General features: G+C 34.2%; 2 long non-coding RNA genes across 2 annotated transcripts in view; both read right to left on the bottom strand.

The window, feature by feature from the left end:
- Positions 1 to 4202, bottom strand: part of LOC310889309 — a 40176-nt gene extending 35974 nt beyond the window's left edge. The window contains exons 1-2 of the long non-coding RNA XR_014576510.1: positions 4025 to 4202; positions 3542 to 3633 (exon numbers count right to left, since the gene is read on the bottom strand). This is a non-coding gene — a long non-coding RNA (uncharacterized lncRNA). The remainder of the gene's footprint in view (positions 1 to 3541; positions 3634 to 4024) is intronic.
- Positions 4203 to 16126: 11924 nt separating this feature from the next.
- The window catches only part of LOC310889616, a 14341-nt gene continuing 3590 nt past the window's right edge, over positions 16127 to 26877 (bottom strand). Inside the window, exons 2-3 of the long non-coding RNA XR_014576640.1 lie at positions 19598 to 19668; positions 16127 to 17302 (exon numbers count right to left, since the gene is read on the bottom strand). This is a non-coding gene — a long non-coding RNA (uncharacterized lncRNA). The remainder of the gene's footprint in view (positions 17303 to 19597; positions 19669 to 26877) is intronic.

Here is a 26877-nt window from a genome sequence, read left to right as displayed (position 1 = left end):
AGTTTTAGCAGCCAGTTCAGTTTAGCAGTTCAGTTATTTGCTATTATTTTGTTTCATTTTATTTTATTGAGAATGGTGAGCCCTTGATCTCTGGCTACAGGTTTTTTTCAAATTAATTTAAAATATTTTATTGAACCAATGCTCAGTTAGCAATCATTTCAGGAATCATATGACTGAAGAAATACATTTGCAGACATCAGATTATTCATGTTAGAAAAGTTCAAATGTGAATTAGTAAGCATTAAGTTTACCAACAGCCAAAAAAATAAACTTTAGAAACTTTTGTAAAAGAACGGAAGGGAAATACTGAAAATGAAATCTAATAAGATAAGGACTTATAACCTACAAATTAAAATCTGCAGCTAATAAATCATTATTTTAATACGCAATTGAGTTGAAGTAAGCTAATCACTACATAATAAAGCCTATTCTGTCTGCGGTATTCCACAATTTATCATCAATTAAATAGTACTCAGAATTACCTTGAAAAGAACAAGAAAATTACTTTCATTCTCTCTTGAAAATATATATATATATACATATATAATATATATATATATGTAGTATGCAAAGGAGAAGGAAATGTACAAGGAATAGTTTGGAAAGGAGAGGGAAGCGCATTTTAACAAATTCTTTGTTTCATAGCTTTTTCAAGATTAAAGAATCCAGAGAATATATTTCTATTTTAAATCTCCCACCTATTTTTTTTTTCCAGCAAGAAAGTAGAAAATCTCTGTAGGAAAGAGGAAGGAGATTTTTAAATGAATTCACTATTAAGAGAGCAGGTCTCAAGGAAGCTTAAAAGAAAAGAAAATCAATACACACACACACAAAAAAAAAAAAAAAAACAGAAAACTCATAAATTTCAACACCCACAATGAAACAGAAAATCGGGTAGCTTAAAACCTTATTTACATGTATGAATTTGATAAAATGAAAGAAAAATTGTAATAAATATCTTTATTATATATACAAATATAGCCCTGAATGTATGTAATAAAAAAAAAAAAATGATGAAAAAAGGCATGAGACACTTAGCATAAAGGAAGTCTTTCTAATGAAATAGTCACATTCTGGAATTGCTTATTAAATGTGAGTGTTACAGTGGAAAGAAAAAAGAACAGGACTCTGGTGGTGCAAACTCCCCATTAAAATGACAAATAATTTTAATATATCTATAAACTTTGAGAAAAACATGCTTTCTAGGAACAAATCCCAACTTCTGTTGAACTGTGTGCACAGAAAAACAAGTAAGCAAAGTCATTTAACATTAATATTTTTATTAAGGCCTTGACTATGACAAAATAGTAATAGTAATAATTTTCATTACTAAACACTGGTCAACCTCTCACTTGTTAAAGAATGTATGTGCAAACCTTGTTTAAGCAATCTTTACTAAAAAAAAAAGAAAGCTCCAATTTTTAAGTATATTATTAATCCCCATAGCAAGTGAAGTACTCAATGCTTCTGCAATACAACTTCATCCTAAGCTATATTTTACAAAATTGTAAACTGATCTCTCAGTCTTGTTGTTGGAAATAAAAAAGGACTTGCCTCTGGTCATGTTTAAATGTTATCTAATTTGCTAAAACATAGTTAATTCATATTTGATAATGTGTTTTTATACTTATTTCATATTTATAATTCTAAAACAACTACAGGATTTTATTCCTTGGTGATTTTGATTTTCGTTTTTAAAGCTTAATGACAGGTTGGAATTTTTTGATCCACCAAAATTAGAGGTGCACACACAGGCTAACTGGTCTTTGCTCTAAGGGCACCAAGAGCAAAACTGGAATTGAAGTCTGGTTTATAATTTAGTAAATATATGTTAGCTCAGGACTTAACAACTGTTAAGTCTCTCACTCTTTGATACAGACCCCTTTCTTGTGGGTTATTTACAGCTGTTTAGGACCCCATTTACAACACTAAAATGAAACAATTGACAGTAAGGTAGTAAAGACACTGCTTTTTCTTGTACAGTTGCCAGTGTTTTTTGTCCTGTTGGAGAAAGCAAAAGAAAGTGAGAGGAATAACTGTTGTGTTTTCTTTGCCTGAGTTACCATTAAACTGTCTAGAGTGTTAACGACAGCAATGATACCTGAAGTAGGAAAATGGAAAGATTTTAGGAAAGACAGGTGTAACCTCAGAAGAACAATTCAACAACTGAGCATAGATCTTTATAAAATACATAGTGATTATATCCATGGGATTGAGATATCTTTTCAGATATTATCTGAAAAGTCATACCAATAACTACTAACAGAACATTAAAGTGCAAGAAAATTCTCGGATAACAGGAAAAACACACGCACACACACACAAACACACACACACACACACACACACACACAATGATTATTAAAGCTTGGGAATTGTACCAATTCATTTCTGATAATGTAGCATAAAAATACAAACACATCTGCTTTCACTAACAGAAAGCCTAAGGGCTTAATCCTGATTACACATGCTATAAATTGAAATGATCCCACTGTTAGTCTGGATTTGCTAAGTATGGATATAAATTAAATGAGAACTGAGTACTAAATTACTTTGATTTCTTTTATTCCAAGAGAGATTGTTTATGAATTCTGCCCTGGCAAATCCTTACCACCTGCATAATGTTTCAGACAGTCAAAGAACATTATGAATGGTAATAAACTGACAATATAAGACTATTTAATTTTTCAAGTAACCTGAGCAGATCTGAATAATCTCAACCAGGAAATTTAGATTTAAATTTAACAATTTTTTATCAATAGAAATAATGAATGTATATGCAAAAAACTTTACGTTTTACTAAACATTTCATAATAGTGTGTTATGTAATATTTATCATAGATGCTGTATCCATGTATAAAGTTTGGGGGAATATATGCATTGATGTTAAAGATAGACTGCAAGATAACCCTCTTTAACAGTTCATAAAACTAATATAATTAGTTATGAAAGAGTTTATGAATATATTATTTTTAAAAGAAAAGATGATTGCAGTAGTACAGAAAATAAAACATGCATATACTGAAAATCCTACAGGAACATTACTGTTGTTGGTATCTCAATTACCAATCAAGTAATATCATGGAATCTCACAGCACTTTTAACAATTACATTTAATTACAAGGAATAACATGTTAAAATGCAAATCAGACAGCAACGTATGTTAGCTGAGTACACAGTCTTATTAAATCTTAGGGAATTAGTCAATATTAATTCAGCCCACATGTCCCTTTGGTATAGAAAAAAATAATAAAATAAAATAAAATAAAATAAAATAAAATAATAAAATAAAATAAAATAAAATAAAATAAAATAAAATAAATAAAATAAATAAAATAAAATAAAATAAAATAAAATAAAATAAAATAAAATAAAATAATAAAATCACTTCATCCAATACAGAATTTCTTGTTCTTTTAATACAGAAAATAACTGCTTTGATTAATCATACTCATACAACACTTTTCTGTTAAAGCTGCTGTATTCAGAAAGTCTCAAACCCAGTGAAACTTGAGAGTTCATAAAGGCAATAAAAATCTACCTGGAAGAATAACTAAGGATTCAGCCAAAGGAAATCTCCTTGTCCGGTAAAAGGTCTTCTTCAGCTTTATTAGCTTTATTTCAGGTAGTCATCTACAGAAAAAAAAAAATAGCATAGAAGAAAGAGGTTTTTTAGTTGTCATTTATTTTTGTTGCTGTTGTTGTTTTGTTTTGTTTTGTTTTAAATAGATACACTGGTAACTTCAAAGATATCAGGTATTAAAATGGTAACCCTTGGAAAAGTCAGAGTTCATTCATGTGATGAAATAGAAAACAAATCTTCATGTGACAGTGTCTTTACACAGTTCAGTCAGTTACAGTTCGAGCAAGCACACAGTGAAAAGGTGCTCTCACAGTTAACTCATGTTTTCCTAATAAGAAATAAATGGGAAAAAAAAATAATAACAACAAACCTCATAGCAACTTTAAGAGAGCAGTTAACACAAAGACTTCCAGGTAGAAGGAAAGATAGATCCCAACTAACCTGAGCAATCCAGGGCATCTCAGTGAATCACCCACTCCAGAGCCAACCCGTCTGCTCACATACACCTGCACTGTGAACAATGCTGCATTCCAGGGGCTTCACTCCATAATATCTGACACTCCATAAAACTCGGTCATTTTTCTGACTGCTGTGGGGCTGTTAATTTCAGCTGCAAGGGCATACCTTGTAAAAAGTAGCGCAACAACTAAAGCATTTCCTGTTAAATAGTCTGCTGTGTTATTTTTCTGGCAGAGTCTCATCCATTATTTTTCTTTCGGAGGACACTTTTCTAGATTTATTTTTTTTTTTACAGTAACAAGATTATGAGTTTTGGAAACAGAAATTTGTTATTTGACAACAAATTTAGCAATGTTATGCCTAGATTTTTCCTAGACAACATGTTTCCAGATTTGGATATACAAGTGTTTTATAGAAAATAGAACATTTAAACATTTTCTCTAACTTAACGAAAATCTGACTTATTGTTAATGTGGAGCATGTGCTAAATATTTGTATCATTTCTCAGTTTAGTGAGCATGCTAAATACATCCTTCACAGTAGCAGAAAAAAAAAAAAAAAAAAAAACTGAGCAATGTTTGCTGCTTTCCTAATTTCCAATATATATCAAGAAAAAGTAAATTTTAATTTTTATGTTGTACGTGTGTGCTAAAATGTGTATTTTATCATGCATTTGCAACTAAAATATGCAACAAAAATATATTCCAATTTTTTACTACACCATTGTTTCATCCCCTCTAAAATGGAATACATTGTTTCATTGCCATGGGCACAGATATGCCTAAAAGAAACACATGATAAATGGCACAGAGGTAGCTTCCCCACATCAGACATCACTTAGAGGATGGACTTGTCTGAAGTCCCTAAGTTCCTGTTAACTTGATTTGGTGATTAATAATACATTTCACAGCAGAATGAAGATCATAATGGATGGAGAAGTGCCAAATAGTCCTTCATCCTCCACTGATCTGCAAATGATTGAGTCAAAAGGTGATGAGTAATATGACAATTTCTCCATACGTAACTTATTGCTTCCCTTCTGTGGAATGCATTACCATCCACAGGGAGATATTTAGCTTTTGTGAGAATAATATTACACCACATTTATGTTTCCCAGGAATTCACAGCAGAACAAATGGAAACACAAAAGGTGTTAAAATATTTGCAAAGTGTGAAAGCATATGCAAACCAAATACCAAAAAACATGCCTAAAATGTAAATCTTCTCTTGTTATGAAGGCCTGACTTTGTTCCACTGCTGGAGTAGTGTAACAGTAACATGACTAAATGCACTGAGTTATGTAAAGCTGGTATGACATTAGCTTCAGGCATAAGTCTACATTGAGTACTGATAACTATTTTAGAACTTTCCATGATCCAAGGGTAGAAAAAGAAAAATGTAGAAAGGGCTTATGTGCAACGAACAGATCTAAAGCCTGGGGGTGGGGTGCCAAATGTTCTGTAATGTAGCATCATGCAGGTAATCAAGGCATATATGGATGGGTAACAGCAGTACAGGCAAGTGCAGGCATAAATTATAGGAGAAATAGAAGGGTAGATTAGGACTTATAGGACAGCTAGAAGTGTCCTGCTAAGATGGCTGATTGCTCTCATATGTTGACACCTGCTTGGGCACTAAAACCTGTCCTTCACAACCCCAGCAAAGAAAATTCATGAAGATTCTCAGAAAGAAGTGTTTTTGAGTTCGGGCAACTACTTATGCCTGTTCACTTGGGTCTGCTCTCAATGTGTTGGCTGCTATAGAGCTGTCCAGATGAATGGATGAATGACTCAAAAGCCTCTTTCCAGTGAGTATGGCAATTCGTTCCCTCTCGTACGGAAATCATTGGGAAGCCCTCTAAACTTCTTAAAGTAACGGCTTTGCTTGGTGGCACACAGCATTAGAGAACAAAATGTGATCTGTTGCAGCAAAATTCTTTGTGATCCAATAATTAATCAAAAATCAAAGACATTGAATTTCATGACATCTTATTTAAAAAAAAAAAAAAAAAGTTACATTCTGCATAGCCTCAACAGTTATAAAACACAAAATTTGATAATGCACATTTGTTACAGTGATTTTTTCATGTTCTCTGAAGTTGCAGACAGATGCTTATTCAGAGTCTTACTGGTTTCCCCTATTCAGGGTTTACCAGAAACCATTTTTTTTTTTTAACAAATTATAAAAAGTAAAATAAAATATGGACTTCTTTATTGACCAATCACAATGTGAGACTTCGCTTATGCAGCAGTAGTGTACATATTGAAAGTGGGTTTTTGTGATGATGTGTTGGTGATTTTTTTTTTATAATACCTTTCTAAAGAAACATAATAAAGTAGGAATATGTATTGCCTTTTGAAAGCAAACCATAACTCTTAAGTGATTTGCATAAGAATTCTGTGAAAAGTATTACACAGAAAATAATACTAATTATTTACTTCTGTACCCTTCTTGAAACACAGATTTTGCTTGAATAATTTGAAAATAATTACACAATTTAAATAAATAAAAAAAAATCCCCCTGATATGAAACGGAGGGAAGAGAAAATTCTACATTATTCAATGTAGAATAAACTAAGAGAAGGTAGATTTAGATTAAATAGGAAGAAATTATTTATTATGAGATTATTATGAGGTATTGAGATGCTGGAACAGATTGCCCAGAGATGTTGTGGATGTCCCTCCCTGGAAGTATTCAAGGCCAAGCTGGATGGGACTGTGGGTCTAGTGGGAGGTGTCCCAGTCCAGCCCTGCAGGTGGATTGGAACTCGATGAATTTTAAGGTCTCTTCAAACCCAAATTATTCTATGATTCTATGACTAATTCAAGCTGTAGTGAAAGACTGCTAGAAACGGAGATGATACTAACTGTGATAGAAAGCTTTTAGCTAGAATATCTTAACTGATTGCCACACATAAAATAATATATCTTATTGTTATTTACATTGAGTGATATAAGAAACCTTTTTTTTTTTTCTATATCAGGATTAGTTTGTCATGCCAGAAGTACACATTTTCCTGTATTTTTTTCCCTTTTTTGATATTAAAGTAATTTGTGTAAATTGATATTTGATTATTGTCTATGTATTTTAGAAAACAATTTGCTTTCAAGTTTATTATTATCATTATCATTATGATTATGATTATCATTGTCATTATCATTATCATTATCATCATTATCATTATCATATTATTTCTACAACCATTCCTATTATTTTGCCAGTTTCAGAAGGAACAGGCTAATCTAGCCTTCATTTCAGCAAGGTATTCTAACAAGCATACTGGCATGTCCCTTATAACCCTCTGTCCTCCCAGCTCTTGACTCAGAGGCTAACAGACTTATGGCCTGCCTGAGAGCTGGGGAGACCAAACACTCAGTGCCTAATCCTGTGGCACTCCATGTACCAAAGTCTCAGGGGACTCATAACCTTACATTTCTGGAAGCCTTTTGTGACATAGTATTCATGGTCTGAGAGCTCTGTTGCATCCTCCACAGCCTACCCTTACGTGAGACAGGATTGTCTGCATTGGCTTTGCAAATCTGTAAATATATATGACAATGTGTGTATGTTTCAGGTATATGTTAGTTCCTTAGCGTTTTGCATTTTTCTGCTGGTACTGCAGCCAAATAGTCCTCATTTTTCCCTTTTCCTTCTGTTTACTCATGAATACAATTTTTTCAGGTGACATGATATGTAAATGTCACTTTTATGATATGGGGAAAAAAGGGATTATATACTGCAGAGTTCAGAGAGAAAAGTTAATCTGCAACTTTGTAAATTTGGTTCTTATCATTTAGTTATATTTGCACATATCTGCAGTGTAGAAGGGTCCTTCATATGAAACTGGCAAAAATAGAAGCTAATTGATTTTTTGTTTGTTTGTTTGTTTTGTTTTGTTTTGAAAAGACTATTCATAATATTTATTGGGAAACAAGGTTTTCTAATTTGTGTTTTTTTCCAGTGCAGAGAGAAAGAATGTTGGCATGAACATGTTATGTTCCAGATAACCCAGTATAAAAATGGTAAAAGTTGTCTTTCTGGCATCCCACACCCAGCTGACTGCCTTTCACTCCAAGCAGCACTGTATGTTAAGCATAATATGGTTTCTATAACACACTAATTGCTACTGTGAATTTTGCATAGTAAAATGCAGCAGCCCAAACTTAGCCAGTGTTACTACTTTTACATTTTTGAAACATCACCATAAGGTGAAAGTTAAATACAAACTATTCTGAGCAAAAGTATCTTCTATGGATTTTGCATTACCAGGGGCAATAAAGTGTAGTATATCTCTTTTTTCCTTTCTTTTCAGTCATCTTTTTCTTTCATATTTGAAGATAGAAAAAAATTTCTACTGCTTTTTGTATTCCAGTATCCAGGGATGCTAAATGCACTATCATATAGCTACATACCTATTCTTCCTAATCTATCTTTCCTAACTTCTTAATTCTAATAGTGGCTGTCTTGTATTTCTCAAGGGGAGAACAGTTTAATGGCAATCAGAATTCCACTACTTTTGATTTTCAATTTGTGATTCACATTCTGCTTTTTTATTAGTTTTGTCAGTATCATAGAACTATGTACTGACTGGTTAAAATAGAACATCCCTAATTGCCTACAGCAGACTCCTGTAAAAGTTTTCTAACAAGGTACATTTATATGTCAGTAAAATCACTGGTTCATGTGGACCCAGGTATGCACAGACATTATCGGAGAGAGTATTCCTGTAATTGTAGAAAGACATGGTCAGCAGCACTTTCAGCTGACGATCTATTGCAGTCATACCTGTCCAACACTGATGTATGTTAATGATTTAGCTGCCCAAAGTCACAGAGTGAATATGAAGATACAAGTGCTCATACGCTCAGGGCCTAGAGGTCAGGATCTTTAGCACTTGGCCATGTCTCTGAATGTATTTAGAAAGAAAATGTCTACATCTCCTCATACAGTATGTAACCCCCTACCTGCAAAAAAAGCTCTCTGTTGATAAAATGATATGAAGATATGAGAGCTTTAAGTTATTTGGCACTATATGAAGTGATTGTGTCAAAAATTTCCTTGGAAAACATAAACCAAATAAAACCTTCATTTTAGGAAGGTCTGTGTCCCAGTGGCTGGGTTTGTAATTAAAACTCCCTTTTGTGCCCTCAGCCTGAAGCGAGGTGTTGCAGAGCCTCACTTTCCCGCCCTCCCTCCCCAGCCCGGGCTCTGCCCCAGCACCCCGCACTACTGCTATTCCTCCTTTTGCGCTCCCAAAGATGTCCATGGTGGTTAGGATTCATCAGGTCACACCTCAGCCTGTCAGGACGTGGCGCCTCCTTTGCCCTGCTTCATCCCATCGCTTCATTTCATCTGCACAGAGCCTGGCGACAAGCTGGCCTCGTTAGACGCAAACAACCACAGCCAGCCAAAAAGGCTATTCCCTTCCCGCTTACCTGTCACATCCCCTCGGCTTTCGTTAAACCAACCACTGCCTTTATTAACCCCAAGCCAGGCTGTTGTAGAAGAGGAGGCATGCACAAGCCTGCATGTGCAGGCATTGGCATACCCACATGCAGGGAGCACCACAAGAGCTCTGCTGGTGAGTGAGAGTGGCAGGGGCCAGGCTGCACCTTCTTCTTGGCCTTCCTTTCCTCCCTTGCCTGTTGGTGGCCTTCTGAGACTCATCCTCACCCAGCCCCACTCTTTTTTCAGCTCTCACACCTTTCTGCATGTTGCATCTCTCATTTCCCCAACACAAGGATCTGGTACCTTCCTCCCCCTGACCTCCTTTGGTCTGACACCACATTATCTTCACCACACTCCTTTCCTTTGGCACAACTCCCAAGACCCCCCAGTCTGCCCTCCTTTCTACCACACCAAAGAGAGTGCTGCTGTCACTTCTTCTATTGTTTCCTCAGCTCTTACTACCACTTTCTCCTGCCCAGACTTAGTCTGGAGTGGGAAGCATGAAAGAGGTGAGGTCTCACTTGCGGTAAGACTCAAAACCTCATCTACAACTGCAGTAAATTCATGCCTGTTCTCCTCTGCCTCCCATCTCTGGGTATGGAGAGAGCAGACCCCAGACTCAGAAATACAGGATTATTGACCAAGTCTTCTCCTGGGTCTGGTGTCTAAACAGTACATTACTTACATTGTGCACGCACCTGAAACCCATCTCTTACTTCATACTTGCTCTGTATTAAATTAGGTTGCTGCCATTTTATTAAATGCTGTGTTATCTAACCCTACAAGTAACCTAAAGGTGCCTGTGGTGTGAGGTCAGAATCAGCACAGCACTGAATGTATTTAAGATCACTGATGTATTTAAGACATATTTAAGATTCAGGTTTGTGTTATTACATAGGGAGTCTTCCAAATAAACTCTATCAAAAAAGTGTTGTAATATAGTCAATATAAATGTGACTACCCACAAAATAAATTTTAACAAGAAATTTCAGGATTTAGACCTCTTTTGAATAAGCATGCAATCTAGAAATATTCAAATCTCAGAAAGTAATAAATTGGTTTTGCTCTGGGATCATTCAGTTCTACCTTCTTTGTGTATGTATGCATATTTCTAACTCGTACCGTAAGGGAAACTACATTTAAATTTGTTTAATACAATCTAAAAAAATCTGACATTTCCCTGACGTTTTTGTGCAGCTTGGGAAGAACAGACAGAACAAACCACTTTCTTCCATGAGTAGTTTACATGGTATTTTGCTGGCAGAAAGAACTACATCAATAAATTGTGGACACATGCTTGAGAAAGCTGTTGATAGCATTGCAATAGTTTGGAATCTGAGCTGTTCTCCAGCGGGTGCTGAAGTATTTCCTAACAAGAAACTGGAGTCTGAGTTCAGTAAAATTTTGGATTGTGTATATTTCTCTGGTGTTTTCTGCAGGACATCTTTGCCTTTTCTTGGAATTGAAGGGTAAATGTGTTCACAGGCCCCTCTTCTCAACCACTTTGCAGTCTAACTGTATCTGCACCTCCTCCCCCTCCCCCATTTCCCTTTTCCTTTCTCCATCCTCTTTAAGTTGTAATTCAATCTCTTCCAACTCATGATCTCTTTTCTCTTTTTGGCACTCCCTCCACCCTCTCTCTCTCATTAGTTTAACTTGAGTTAATTAGGAATTGTAGGCAGCCCTCAATCTGTTATGTGTTAAAATAGAACAATCCAAAACAGAGAGGCACAGACACAACTATGTGATTTCATTGTCTAAGGGAGACAGAAAACCAGTGGGGATTCTCTTATCAAGACTAACATCTTCCCACTGGTTAATCTAACTGGCTTTAAAATGTTCCGCAAATGCAGATCTAGGATAACAATCTTTCTGTCCTGTTTCCTTTTCTATTTTTTTTTTTCATCATTGGCAAGAATGAGTGAATTGGATTGACATGGAGGTGATAGAGGAAGAGAAATAATCTACACGTCAAAATGACAATGTATATTACATGGTTAATAGAATGAATGGTACGTGCAATGGCTGCGGGTATTTTCATCTGCTGTGTTGTACAATGAGCTCTTTTTTTTTTTTTTTTCAAGTGTATCATCGAGATCACTCCCAATTCAATGCAGATTAAGTGTTTGCTTGAAGGATCTCTTTCTATGAGTAATATCACTTGATAAATGTGGAACTGAAGTAAGAATCTAAGTATTCACTTGTTGCTGTTACTGAATTGTGTATATATAGAGGTCATGACTGGTATTTTGACTGTAGTGCTGATCACAGACCTTAGCGCAGAGTGTGCTGTTGAAGTGAAATACAACAGATCTAGGAAATCAAGCTCTGATTGTAAAGGTAAGACCTTGCATTTTTAATTGACTACATATTATACTCTTTGGTTGAAATGCATGCTCAAGAAAGAGAGTTAGAGTTGTGCAGCTAATACAAATATTTATGCATGTATAGAACTTAAATCTGTCTGTGTGTTCTTGTATGTTCATAAGTGTATATGTAAATACATAAATACATAAAGTTTGTCTTCAAAGACAATTGTATGACATTTGTCGTTTAGCAACAGCCAAATGCAGGATGACGGTAACTTTAAAATTCTCATTATGTATGCATGTGCCTTCACACAGATGAAGAGGTGTTGTAGTAATTAGTGTTAAAAATTATCCATAAATTAGCAATGTTAATGCAAATATGCTTTGAATTTAGAGAATTCCAGATGAAATCTGGTATCCATGAAACAGAATGAAAAATCTATTTGAAAAAAAAAAAGCAAAGGTACATTTTGAACGTATTGCAAACAAAATATGTTTATACATATTAAGAAATATTGACTTTCTGCCAAAACATCTCTTTATATCAGAGAAAACATTAGACTAATAGCACACAAAAGTAATATGTAATGAAAGATGAAATATAGTCTTGATTATCTGAACATACAAGAATGCCTGAGCATTGTTGAAGAGAGAGTCCCTTCCAAATGATATCCTTGTCAGTTTCTTATCAGGGTGCATGAGGGAGTTTCTAGCTGGGCAGAACCCCCATGAGACCAAATAAGCAGATGTTGCATTAAATTTACTTTTTTTAACTGTTCATTATTAATTATTATATCATTATGTTTTGGTTATATATTTCCCCCCAGATTGGAGCAATTATGTGCAAACTATATTAGGTCCAGTGAGGAGAGGAAAAACTGAGACCTTATAATGATCCTCTTGATTGATTTTTGTTTTATATAGTAATGCAAACATGCAGGGAAAGGTGCTGGTCTATTTTACACCACAGTGAAAAATATTTTACTATCTGAATGGACCTAAAAGAACTTACAGTAATGCTTCTGCTTCAATATCAATAATTAAAACTGTTTATGTTATATAACTACAATTATGTGATCACGATGCGAGAGTTGCATAAAACTAAGGTATAAATTCATGATTTAATCAAAATCCAGGACATTATAAATATATGCAGTAGGTGATACTATTAATTTCATTCAGTGACACCTGAGGTTATATCAGTTGCAGTTATACAGGTATGCTGAAGCATCTTTAAGAAGTCATGACACATATAATCGCACACATAAAATCATTGTCCAGAAGAAATAAAAATAGTAGGAAAATAGTACGAAAAGATATTAAAACTAAATTAATCTATCATCTCTCTAACATATATCTAGCTAATGCATGTATTTAGAAATGTAGAAAACAATTACCATACATATAACATTCTACCATTCTAGCATATAATAAATATACTGGTAGTTTACGGGAGTAAACATATTTATCCCCTTGCATGCAGCAGATTAGAACCATAGTTTCTGTCATTCCTCATTACTTTCCCAATATAAAACTGTGCAAGCCCCTGTAAATGCACCATGCTTATAACAGCACACTTTTCAGTGTGATGCACACAAAACCCCTAGTTTCCACCAACCTATACAGGTATGGCAAGAGTAGGAGAAAGATAGTGCTGTGGTCAGGGAAAAAAAAAAAAAAAAAACACTTCAGTACGTATCAGACTAGGGAAAGAATTTATAATGAACTGAGTCAAATTATGATAGAAAATTATGTAATTTCAAGATGAATCCACAATGCTGAATGTTTCACTTCTGTCTATGAAATTTAGTTTGGGCAGAGTTTTCACAGCAGGCTTGGCTCCAGCTGTACTGAATATGAAACTTTCTCAAAGCTAGAGATTGCAGGATCTGATAGTAAATAAAATAGCTACAAAATTGAAACAATGTAACTTTTAAAATTCAAAAATAATTGTTTTTGCTTTTGGGGGTCGTTGTGTTCTCTGGGAGTTAGTGGCACACAGAGACTCAAATATGTGGTTATCTAACCAGAAATATTACAATTGCTTAAAGCCAACAGTTTTACAGTTTATCATTTAAGAAATACTGCTTCAAGCAGCTTAATAACTTTGGTAATAAAAACAGCTGCAAATCTTTTTGGTATTCAGACAGTGCATCATGTGTTATCAATGTTTATGCTTGTAAAGTAGTTGATTCACCTTATCAAGACTTATAGATACAGAAAGAAAACTACACAAATAAGATGAAATACTTGAAACAATGGTATTTTTTCGCTTGATATTGTGCTCAAATTCACCTCAGAACTAAAATTCAGTCTAAGAAATATATAAAAATGCATTGCTTATGCTTAGGCAGTTTGCTAAAAAGTACTTAAAAACTAACATTGATATCTTGATAAAGAAATACTGGAAAACAGAAATGAATTTCTGCAAGCATAAAGTCATAAAGTTCATAACGTTCAGGCTACAGCATTCATGATATCAATGCAATTGTTCATATTAGCTATGGAAGAATATTAGCTATGATCAGGGGTCTCTTATGTGCTGAAGACTATGAATAATATCAATCTGATTGTTAGTTTCCTCAGAAGCCACAGATACAGCATAAAACTTTGACGATGTTAATAAGATTTAATGTATTAATAGGAACACTGCAAAGGATTTCGACATTCAGGACTGTTTGCTGTATGCAGAAATATGCAACAGTTTGGGGGGAATGATCCTTCAGTAGTGGGTATTCCGTTCTGCTTAGTATTGCCATTGGCAAGAAATTCAGAGATTAATTAGATCTGTACCTTTAAATGCATTTGATTTGTTGAACTGATGCAAAAATAATGATATATTAGACAATGTAGCCCCATAGAAATGTCAGAAGTATAACATTTTCTCATAAAACAAAAATTAGATCCACACTTTTATATAAGGAAAGGACTTTTCAAGATTTAAATTTGAATAGATTATTTTCAGTATCTGGGTGAGAATAACAGGGAATATGAATATCCTCCTCAGAAAACTGAAGCTGAAAACATCTAGAAAGAACTACAAGATCCCAGCAGACGTGGGAACTACCCACACCCTTAGGTAGGGAAGATGTACTCAGCTACAAAGACTTAGGTTGCAACTTAAATACCTTACTCACTCACACAAGGAGTGCTCTTTTGCTTCCAAATGCTCCAAATGCTGCTTTGCTTCCATAAAGCAAACACTTCTTTCAAGAAGTAATGTGGCTGCTTTTTTTTTATAAATTCTCTCCTGTTTTATGTCTAATGCAATATAACGTCACTATTATTACTGTTAAAGTAAATTTGGTTTTGTTTGTATGTTTTTTCTTCTTATCTTTTGACCGAACAACAACAAAGCTATAGACATTTCTAGGTGTAAATTCTCATTCAGTTTTGGATAAATATCCTTTCCTTTTTTAACACTCATCATCCCTTTTCACAAATAGTCCCTTTTTAATCCACTGCATGTCATTACATAGAGTCTCTGCTTCTGCAAATGCTCACCATAAGAGAAAATACTTTCTGCCATGAATATTCGTGCTGAATTTTCTGTATTGGCTGTCCAGCTCCACGCATAAACCTATTTGACAAAATGCCTGTATGCAATACTTAAGGTAGTACCTTCTCTTGATTGTTAACGTATTACTTAAACCTGAATTTGAGTAAATAAATTATATTTGTCTTGTTTCCTAAATTATATTAACATTATTCGTTATTATAAAACTAGTAAAGAAAGTTTAGAGACCTTAGTATTATCTTTTTAGATTGAAGCAAGCAGCTTTTCTTATTTTGTGGTCAGATATGGGAGAAAATTAAAAAGAACTCTGTGATCTTTTATTTGGAGATTTTTGTGACGTTATAACATTCTTTTATGTTTGGAACTTTACAACTTTTTTCCAAAACATATTTCCATGACTTATTCTAAGAAACATTCTTTTTGGTCTTTGTATAAACAGAAAAATGAAATGTTGTACAAAAATCACATAGTCCTAAGAATGTGTTGTCAGTGTCTTGTATTTAACTAACCCTACACTTCAGTGCATGACAAAATTAGGGACTGTATATCACACAAATGGAATGGATTTGCAATGTTTTATTAAAACTTCATTACTTTTAAGTCCAGTGTTGCAATTTCCACAGTGGTAGCATGGTCAAGCAACTATTACTTTATCCTCATAAACAAACACAAAAATTAGTAGATTTGTTGTTGACTTGCTTTAAATGCATTACTTGTATAGCTGTAGCTACATTAAAAACAGACAAGACACTATAATGCAATCTAATAAAATGTTTGTATTATTTTGTTTTACATGCCGTCACAAAGAGAAGAAATGGGAAAACAAATCATAAGGCTAATACTGTCAGAACAACTCATGCACTTTGTCTTTCAGAGCTTCTTTCATTGATTATCCAAAAACTGCTATGATTAAATATTTTTAATTGCATTAGATGAAATGAAAATGCAATTCTCCAAACACTAAACCTTTCTGAACTGTGAGTACTAAGCATATCGATAAATTTACTTAGATACTAAGTGACGTCTTAATAGTCCCGCTTGGCTTAATATGAACTTGCATGACTTTTCTAGATAGATGACCCTGCTCTCATCCTACAATTATTCTTCCTCTTCACTGCAAATTACAGCACTTGAACCTCATGTAATTTCCCCTCAGAGAACAGATTTTCTGTATTTTTTCTAGGAATGATCTGAGTAGAAACAGATCCTGCTCTGTTTTTTATGCAGAAATATGGCAGCATTCTGTTCCACTGTTTGTAAAGTGTCCTTGGCAAGGCAGGACACTTCACAAACGAATGAAAAAATAGGTTTCTTAGAACTTGTAATGTCAGGAAGATCTTATAGCACAGGTATTACACAAGGATTAACAGTATCCTTTTTTTCCACATTTTTGTTTGATTTCTGACAATAAATAAGTTACATATATTTTGTTGACAAGTCCAAAAGAGATGGTAGTGATGAAAGACTGAAAAAGGTAAGTGAGCCTTGTGAAAAATGGACCATGAAGCGTAAAGATGCATGGAGAGCTAAGTCTAGTTACATCAGTGTGTAGAATGAATCGTAAGAGAACAAAATGGAACTCCTGTATGCAGCATCCTAGCTGCCAGCTTTACCACTTTTTTATTATGTTCAAAGAAGTGTTGAAAAACAAACCAGAGGCAAAAGTAGATTTATTAAAGGTTCATGAAAGAGAACGTGAAAAATTTCCTTGTTAGAAAGAAAATCGAGAAACCCCATACAGCCCCCGCTATGGCGATGTACAGTTTAGAGGAAAAAGGAAGAAAATTTATTTTAAAAATGCATTTGTTAAAATGCAGTTTTTGGCCCAGCTCTCAGCAACTGAAAAGTTTTACAGTGGTTTTGGAATATTTCTCTTCAAGAGACATGTCACAAAGTTACAGACTCTTATGTGCTGAAAGAGAAGGTGAATCATCTGCTTCTGCTCTCACCGTCGTCATTGAAAAGAGAATTTGGCTGTCCTTAATCTATAAAGAGAAAATATTCAGAGTGTAAACAAAGAAACCAGAAATTCCTATTACAGTCTTTTCTAACACTTTTGTTTATGTTCTCTTATTTTATTTTAATACTTTTATATATGCAATTCTCTTTTATTCTAATGCGAGTCCACAGTAGCTCAGCCTTCATCTAATCAGACTTTATCTTTTTCAGTGTTCGAAGTTTTACCTTGTATGTAGTTGGATATTCTCTCCATTCTTCTCTGCTACTGCCCTTGTTTATCTCCTTTTTTTTAACTTCTGGTTTGGTAAAAGTTCTAATGCTGGCATGTGCTGAACTAATACAAAAGTCAAGGTGAAATTTCTAGGAAACAACATTTTGCTTAATTTTGCATAGAAATTGTAAATCTTTCCTGGTAATGATGGGAAAGGAGTGGCTTCATGCAAATCTTATCCTGAGCAAAAACAACTCTGAATTTATGTTGGTTGTGAAAGACTAGATTCTGTCTCCCACGGCCTGCAGAACTTCTGTGTCAGTGGAGTTTGGCAAGATAACTAAACAAGAAAAGATAGCAGTACTTTAATTTTTTAAAACCCAATTTTTAAATTAAGCTATATGCAGCTTGTTTCCCAGGGAACATAAATAAATAAATACATACATACATACATAGTAACTCTAATTTTGGTCACAGTCTCCTGCTTTTGACTCATTTTTACCTCTCTGCTTTCTCCAGAATCATCTGACTGTCCAGGTAAATTTTGGTTTACTACTATCATTATCACAACCCCAGGACACAACTTTGGGTTATCATCCATGTAATGCATAATTCTTAGAACTTTTCTAGTGCTTTGTATAAGCACAATTATTGTGCATAAAGCTTAACATTCACACTGTCTTCCAAAGCAATAAGTCAGAGTACATGTATTTGACAAGCCTCAGCAGGATGTTGAAAAATGCACTGAAATGTTATAAACATGTACTGTTTTTTCTTAGTTGTAAGAAACCTTGATGTGCTCAGCTTTCATCTGCTTCCTTACCCGAAGTAACAGAACGAAGTTTTTCAAATACTCTGTTAACTAATAAAAGGAGCAGTCAAACCAAAATAGACCTAATTTCATTTTAATACTTTAAAAAGTTATTAAACTCCTCAGAGATTTGCTTGAATTTGTATTTTTTCTTGGGACATTTTGGCAGCAGCATGCATAACGTTACACAAAAATGGTGATAAAAAGAGGTTTATTTACATTCTTAATTGTGCAGATTATCAGTGTCCTGGATCTGCTGATGATCCAAGCAAGCTTTGGGGCATTAGCCTAAAATTCCATGATATTAAACAGGATGAAATGCACATTGTGAGATTAAAAGGTACTTTTCACCGTTTAATTTGTTTATGGAAAGAAAAGAAGTTGAAACAAGCAAACAAACAAAAAAGAACCATGAAGAGAGAAATGTTTTTTACCCCAGTTTTCTTAGAAATTATTTAGCAATTTAAATATATTTACAGCTGTATTATTATTACTATTGCTATTTTAAACTCATAATCTCACAATTGCAGTAAAATAGCTACATACTGAAACATTTCATTGGACTGCGCAGTTCTTGGGTCAAATGTTGTCACTTTGTACATAAAGTTGTGGGTTTTTTGTTTGTTTGTTTATTTTCCTCAGGTTATCTTCTTAAAAGGGACACGAAACATGTTTATTGAATCAATCTGAAAAAGCGTGCTTTGTTTCTGCAATACTCTTCATATATGTACAAATTCACATGTACACATCCACAAAGCATACTTCTATTTTTAGGTTAAAAGTGAATAATGCCTCTACATATAAAATACAGGGATGTGATCTTCACTGTAAGCTCAACTCCTTACAAAATTTACTCTAACTGGGCTTACTTTTGCAAATCATCTGGTTAACATGCTACTTTGTTAACAGGAAATTAGTTCCTAGAGTCTATGCTATTTATATGACTTCTTGTACTGGGATGCTATCATCATCTTCATTTCTAAGTTGAAGGGATCTTACAGAAATGACTAATATACTTTAAATTTGTCTCACACATAACATGCGATTAGTTAGAATAGAATAGTTCAGTTGGAAGGGACCTTCAAAGAACATATAGTCCTGCCTGACTAGACCTCTCTGACCACTTCAGAGCTAACCAAAAGTTAAAGCAAATTAATTGAGGGCATTATCCAAATGCCTCTTGAGCATGAACAAGCATGGGGCATCAGCTGCGTGTTCCAATATCTAACCACCCTCACAGCAAATAATTGTTTCCTAACATCCAGTCCGAACCTCCCCAGGTGCAGCTTTGTTCCTTACCGTGTATATTGTCATCAGTTACCAGGGAGCAGAGACCAGCACCTCCCTTTCCACTTCCCCTCCTCAGGAAGCTGCACAGAGGAATGAAGATGCTTCTCAGCCTTCTTTTCTCCAGACTGAACAACCCCAAGTGTCCTCAACCTCTCCTAACAGGTGGTGCCTTCCAGCCCTTTACCCATCTTTGTTGCCCTCCCCTGAATGTTTTCAATACCTTAACATACTGTTTAATTAAATACTTAATATTTAATTAAATACTGCACAACATTTTTCAAGATCTAACACCATTCCTTGGAACGGCAATGTGAAAGCTCTCAACAGTACTCAGAGGGAGCTAGATTAATCACATCATATTTCTAAAAATCATAGTCAAGTGTTTTAGCTGTTAATTCTCACTTACCAGTGATGCTAATGAGTAGCATATGTACACTGGTGCAGTACTTCTAACAGCAAACACATGAGAATTGGGTTATAACCATGACAAAGTATAAGAAAATGGGAATTACAAATGACAACCTAATGTGGTCAACTCACTGCATCTAAACTTGAAATTAAGATATAAACTACAGTACAGGGGACAATGTCAATCTTACTAATTACCTTAAAGGGCGAGTAGACAGTACCAACAGGAAAACAGATATACTTTATTTTATAATGGGATTCTGAGGTTTAGTCCCCCCGAGCACATGTATGCACAGATTTACAATCTGGTTAAAGTCCACTTTTCATTAGAAACACCACCCTCTGACAGCATCCACAGAAACCTCCCTGAACTCTGTAAACAAAGGGAGGTCTTGCTTCATGCTAGATGTTTGTTTGTTTAAGTTAAACTAAACAGTTGCGAAATAGAGAAGTTGGAAATTCATCAAAATCCTCCATTGATGTTCTTCAATGTCACAATTAATTTGGAAACGTTGTATGATGAATTACTGTGCCAAGTTAACTTTTATTTCTAATAACTCATATTCCTACTGCAAGTATGGTAATTTGCTGGCATTCTTCATTCCAATTCAAATGTTATAAAGGTGAGTTCAGACCCGAGATTTCTTACTGACATGGATGATTTCAAGCTAAACCTGAAGGACTTTTCTGGTAATAATCATGGTAAAAGCATTTTGAGGCAGGAGGAGTCTAACACAAATGGACTGTTATTGATTTTGTATTAGTTTAAAATTAGTTTTGTTGCAACTTCAGTAGACATCACTCTGATTTGCTCTACTAACAACAATTTTCAAGTCACATCCTAGTTGTTTACTACATTATGTATGGAAAATGTGCACTGGTTCTTGAATGAGAAGGATTTTCTCATTTCCACTATGCAGATCCCAGAGCCCAGTACATCTCACAAAACCAGATACAAAAAATAAACCTTTGAGAAACACTAAGTTATAGTCTTGCTGGTTATTAATATCAAACAGTAACATCAGAAATAATAAAAAGTGATACATATTAAATATGCCCATGCCATTTTCTTATTTTTAGCTGTACAACAGCATTTTTCTAGATGCTTTTCAAAACTTTAAAAGAAGAAAAGTTATTTCCATATGGAATGCTTTCATAGATGAAGAACACAATCACTACATACAGGTTATAAAGCACATAGCAATTATGTAAAACCAATTGAGGCTGTCTAAATCTTGGCTTTGAAACAAAAGTTCATGGAGGAAATGCTGAAAACTACTTGGCAACATTTGTTGCTAACAATGCAGGTTAATAACTAGCATTGGGCCTGATTCTGATCTAACTGACTAGTTTTGCACTTGCATGAACTTTATTGATTTGCATTAAATTATTTGTGATGTTCACTGATAAGTGATTTTATCTGTGACCTGTGGCATAAAATCTGCTTCCTCATTCGTAAACAATTATTTGAGGAAATTTTAAACTATTTCATTACTTATTACTTACTCTCATTTGACCTGTATATTGAAAAAAAAAAGAAAAAAAAAGTTTAATTTTTAACAGGAAAGACATAGGAGTTTGTCATTCTTATATATGCAAAATGACCTCTATTTAATGTTTTGTTTGTTTGTTTGTTTTCCAGAATAACTAGGAACAAATATATCAGTATCAAAGAAAAATATTCTAAATATTAAAAATCATTCATTGCTTTCCAAGACTGCCATGAAATATTTGAAGTTATTTACTAAAACTCTATTCACATTTATTCACTGATAAGATGTTGATGTGGAAATACTGTTCATATGATAGTTCTCATTTGTTACAGCCAGATACTATGTTCTTTCCATAGTTTTCTTGAAGTGAGACAAAAGAGTTATAAATCTTCATAAAGTTTCAGACTAGTTAAAAAAAAAAAAAAAAAAAGACCATTAATAATGTTTTATTTAAATAATATCCTGTTGACATGAAAAATAGATTAGCCTGAGTGAAAAACACATACTTTTGGGAGTTGCTAATTTATGAATGGACAGTTTCTATGACCTTCTTTTTGCACATATTTAGTGATATAAATGAATAATAAGAAATAATTAGAATAGTTGGGAAAAAAAAGCTATTTTTATGCATATATAATTGATTATGTTCTATATTTTAGGGAAAACATGTGCAGTCACAGACCTTTAAGATTCACTATTATATTTTGGATTAATGTGGTTTACATCAGATTTGTGAACAAATGATTTCTCCAGAACTGCATGTATATTTTTGATGTACCAAATTATAACAGGTTGGTTTTATTTGTTGCCTTCTTCATGGAAACTATCATCTCTTTTACTTTTTTTCTTATTTTTCTGATGATAGCATAAAGAAGGGAGAAAAAACAATTTGAAGTCTTTTCAACTTAAAGAAGCTAACTACGTTAGATGCTAATAAATATTCTTGCAACTTTTCGGAAGTACAGTAATACTAAAATAGCTGGTACTTAGCCTAATCTGCTTTACAGAGAAAATTGCTTCCTGTGCCTGAAATAGGTTCTGTAACTAACCTTTCCAGAAATAGTGTTTATAATTTATGAAACACTGCTCTTTTCCATCTTGCCACAAAATATCTATTTGCTTTAATATTTTACTTTATTTTTTCTTTGATGTTGTTTTTTATGATTGTATTGAAGTCATTGTTTTTAATCTCCAAATTGCCTTTCATATAAGATAGACCATCTGCCCCCAGAATCAATACGCAGTAAGAAACGTTACAGAAAGTAGAGACCATGCAGAGATGTCCAGAGAAGAGAGATGAGCATTCTGAAAATGTGTTTAGACTGATGTACATGCTTCTAATAAAACATTTTGCTCTAGTTAAACCCAGCTAGATTTTAAATAAATATTCCTGGGCTCCCAGTCAATCTTTTAAAGGGCAAAGACTCTTCGGCAGAGAGGATGTGTTTATCTTCTCCTGAGGGCCTGCTATTCACAGAAGGATATTGTTAAGCTTTGTTTGCAGTCCACAAGTAATATAATTGTTCATAAATGATAGACATGAAGACATCTCCCTATAGTGAAAATAAAATATATATATTTTATATATATAACCTACTTCACCTGGCTCTAGGACACTCCAGGTAACTCCAATAAAGTCTTTATATCAGAGGTAGATGACTAGACTTCCTTTACTGTCAACAACAATAACTATTTACCTCTGGGATGTTATTCAGTTGACCTACTTTAGATACCTCTTCTGGAGTGTGAGAATTTTTGCTCTAAGTGTTCCTATTTCTCACCACTGATTATGAAGAGTTGCTATACAATTAGCTGAGTATATAACTGTATGGGAGTGACATAAATTTATTGAAGAATGCACCATGTCATTGGCTAATCAAGATAAAACATGTCATCTCCGCCCAGTAAAATCTGAGGGAGTGGGATTATGACTGTTTTTCTAAAAGTGGCTTTTTACTGGTTTTCACCAGCAAATTTGATTTGCAATGCCACTATTCCACAGATAACTGTGGAACAACTGTGTTTGAGGTTTACAGAGTATTATACTGATGCTCATGTTTTGAATAGGTTGTGGTTTTTTTAACTCCAAGCCCCAACTTTCCTTTCTAGGTACTCTGCTCTTTCTTGTACCCTTGACATACTTTGTTGTCTGCTGTGAAAGTACTTAAGCTGAAAAGGTGGAATTTTCATGAAATTTGTTGCACAGGCCTTTCTGCATACAATTGAGCAGACGGTACCTGATTTGTGCATGAAATTAGAAGAAATGATATTGCTCCACTAATAGGTGGCGCTCTATTTGAATGAAAAAAAAAAAAAAAAAAAAGAGAGACAAAAATAAGGACAAAGAAAAAAAAATTGTTGTGGCTGCAAATTTTTGTGGGAGAGAAGAGGACACACTTAACTTTGTCCCTCCTTTCAGAAAGTGTCTTGGACCAAAAATGTCATTATGGATTTGGCAGAAAATAAACCTCATGATGGCATCCCTTTGAGCAGACCACGCGCAGATGTCAAGAAGTTATTCAATATCTCTTGATATCAAGATAACAAAGTGGGTAGCACTAGTTTTTCTACTTCTTGCTCTGACTCTGCCCTTGTACTGAACCAAAGCAAGTTAAACTTGGCCATTACTGGAGCAAAGGTTTTTGCATGAATCAGCCAAACGGTACCTAGTATTAAAATGTGTGTTCAGACTTGTTTGTGGAGGCATTGTGGAGAAATATCTTCCAGGACATTTCTTCTTACAGTGTTACTGTCCATGTAGCAAAAGGAAAAGATTTTTCACTGGGTTTAAATTTCAAATAACTAAATGCTTATGCATCTTTCAGCTGCCTCACCCTATGACTTTATACCTCACAGAAATTTTATAATGACTAAAGAATTTCGAATTGTATTCAGAGATATTTCTATTTAAATAAAAGGAATGATTGGATTTTCAGAAATGCCAGGTACTCAGATACTGTTAAAGTCAAAATGAATTTTGTCGGTAGCCTCGGGGGGGGAGGGGGGGGGGGGGCGGGGCAGAAATTATTTTGGCTTGAAAGTTTATATTTCATAGTTAAAGCTTCCAGATCTAGTACCTGCCACCGACATTCAGACTCCCAGTTCAGAGATAAAAGATGGCACACAATTCAGAACGGTTCACTCCAGTGTGTCTGTCTTTCTAAATAATAACCTCTATTTCTTCTGTGCCACCATTAATAGGATGACATAAGACAGATTAATAAAGTGAATCTCAGAGTGAAGGTCCAGTTATTTTATGAAACTGGATTTCCCCCTTCTTTAACCTGTTTTGGTACTCTTGAAACTCACTTTCCAGTCCAAAGTTAACGGCTGTCTCTGTCAGTATCAGAAGTATAACCATGTGAACCACTTCAATCCCTGTATTATTTGAGTTTGGAAGAAGTGGTTCATCTATCCAGAATTTTCTATAACAGTCATATTGTCTCAACAGAGATTTTTCAAGTGATTTTTTATGATAAGGTCATGCTTAAACATTAAAGACTACATTCAACACAAATAATACAATACCACTACCAAACTGTGAGGTACAGCAGATGATTGTGTTCACTTCCTATTCCAGAGCATTTTTGACAACAGTGCCCTAAATCACTATGAAAGATTATTCATTTTAAGTGTTTTGAGCTACAGTAACTATTTTTTTTTGAGGTTACTTAAACCATTATCTCACTTTTTAAAAGGCATAATTGTTACGCAGTTCAAGAAGTAATTTTGATAGATTATCAGATGCCAAATATAGGCAATTTGGAACATTGCCAGAACTATAAATGACAAAAACTGAAAGTAGAAAACTTTGTTTACCTTCATTAAAATACTTGCACTGTCCTTCATTAGAGGTAGCACAAGCTAAACACATTCAGTGTTATCTGATCTACTTAGCTTTGAGCTTGTCTGGTAAAAGGCAGTAGTTAGATTTCTTTAATGATCAAATACATGTGTTTTGAAGGGCAAACTCTCTTCTCTGTAGAAACTTATGGACAAGAATTTCTTACTGCTGTGATTGTAATCTCAGTAGTACACAAAATGTAAGTCACCTGTCCCCTATTGCTAAAGAATGGAGACACGCAGACTGTGGGAATTGGGAAGATAGTTTGGCAGTGATTCAGAGTAATAATAGTAATAATAATAAAGACTGTTTTGAAAAGAGACAAGTTTCTGTCTAGTCCTGTAACAGTTTCTAAATGATCTGAAGAGCTGACCTCTGGGAGGGTGGAGGATAAGGGGAGAGACAAAACAAATGAACAAACAAACAAATAAATCAATAAAACAGTTTCTGGCCTTTAAAAAAGTCAAAGCAATTTCTGGATAAGAGATGAGTCTATTCTCAGAATAATCTTCTACAGTATAATTAAAAGGAAAATATTTCATTATTAAATGCATAAATCAACATAAATATACCAAATAGAATCATAAACCTTGTCTCTGGTTCTTGTGAAGCCATTTCCTTAGAAATAGTCATCTAGTGACATTAGAGCTGTATGACAGTTCTGGGGACACTGATATGAATTGGCAAAGACACTTCTGGACTGACTTCTCGGTGTTGTTTGGATATGACAGAGCATTTTAGAAGATGCTTGTATCATGTTTAGGAAAGTAAAAATAGTCACAGGTTACCTCCAGCTGTTTCTTTTGGCACACGGATTTCACTAGTTAGATTGTCAACTAGCCCAGCTAAAAACTCTGGTTTAGTCTGTATGCTGCTGTCTCTTAAGTAGTATCTAATGTAATGAAAATGCTGGTTCAATGAATCTCAAGACTATAGGACAAATAGTTTGCCCACCTAGGTTGCAACAAACCCAATCAAAACGAACTGCTAACAGTAACTGCTAACAGTGTTGGTGATATCTTACTGTATGACTTCTGAGGAGAGAGCTAACTTGTACTGTGGAATGCTATGTTCGGTTAGTTATTAATTTTTTTAAACATTATGAAGAAATACAAGAACAAATGATTTACAGCTTCTCCCAGCTAACTGGTGTACAAGTTTCATTTAACTTACTGATGTAATAAATTAAGACAGTCCTAAATCCATGCAGCCCTCAATCTTGTGTTTTATTACTAACCATTATTGCTGCTATCATGCAGCAAGGCGTCGCATAGGTTAATTACAATTTACATGATGAACCAGTGACTTTTCTTTGCTCCTCTTTGATCTTGTATTGAATAGGGGAACTCAGTAGGTTTAAACCTAGGGAAAAGTTTTGTATTAAAACGTAGAACTCACTATCACATAGTCACATAGTACATCATGTATTTCTTCAGGATCTAGAGTGTCAAAGACTGTTCTTTCCTCAGAAGTGAAATAAGTAAACAGTAAAGACAATGAGCAAAAGAAACAAAAAGAAGAACAAAAGAAAAAAAAAAAGAAAA

The sequence above is a fragment of the Anser anser genome (assembly GCF_964211835.1).
Source record: "Anser anser genome assembly, chromosome: Z".
Taxonomy (NCBI): Eukaryota; Metazoa; Chordata; class Aves; order Anseriformes; family Anatidae; genus Anser; species Anser anser.
The sequence above is the reverse complement of the archived record's forward strand: the minus strand, read 5'-3'. Positions and strand labels throughout refer to the sequence as shown.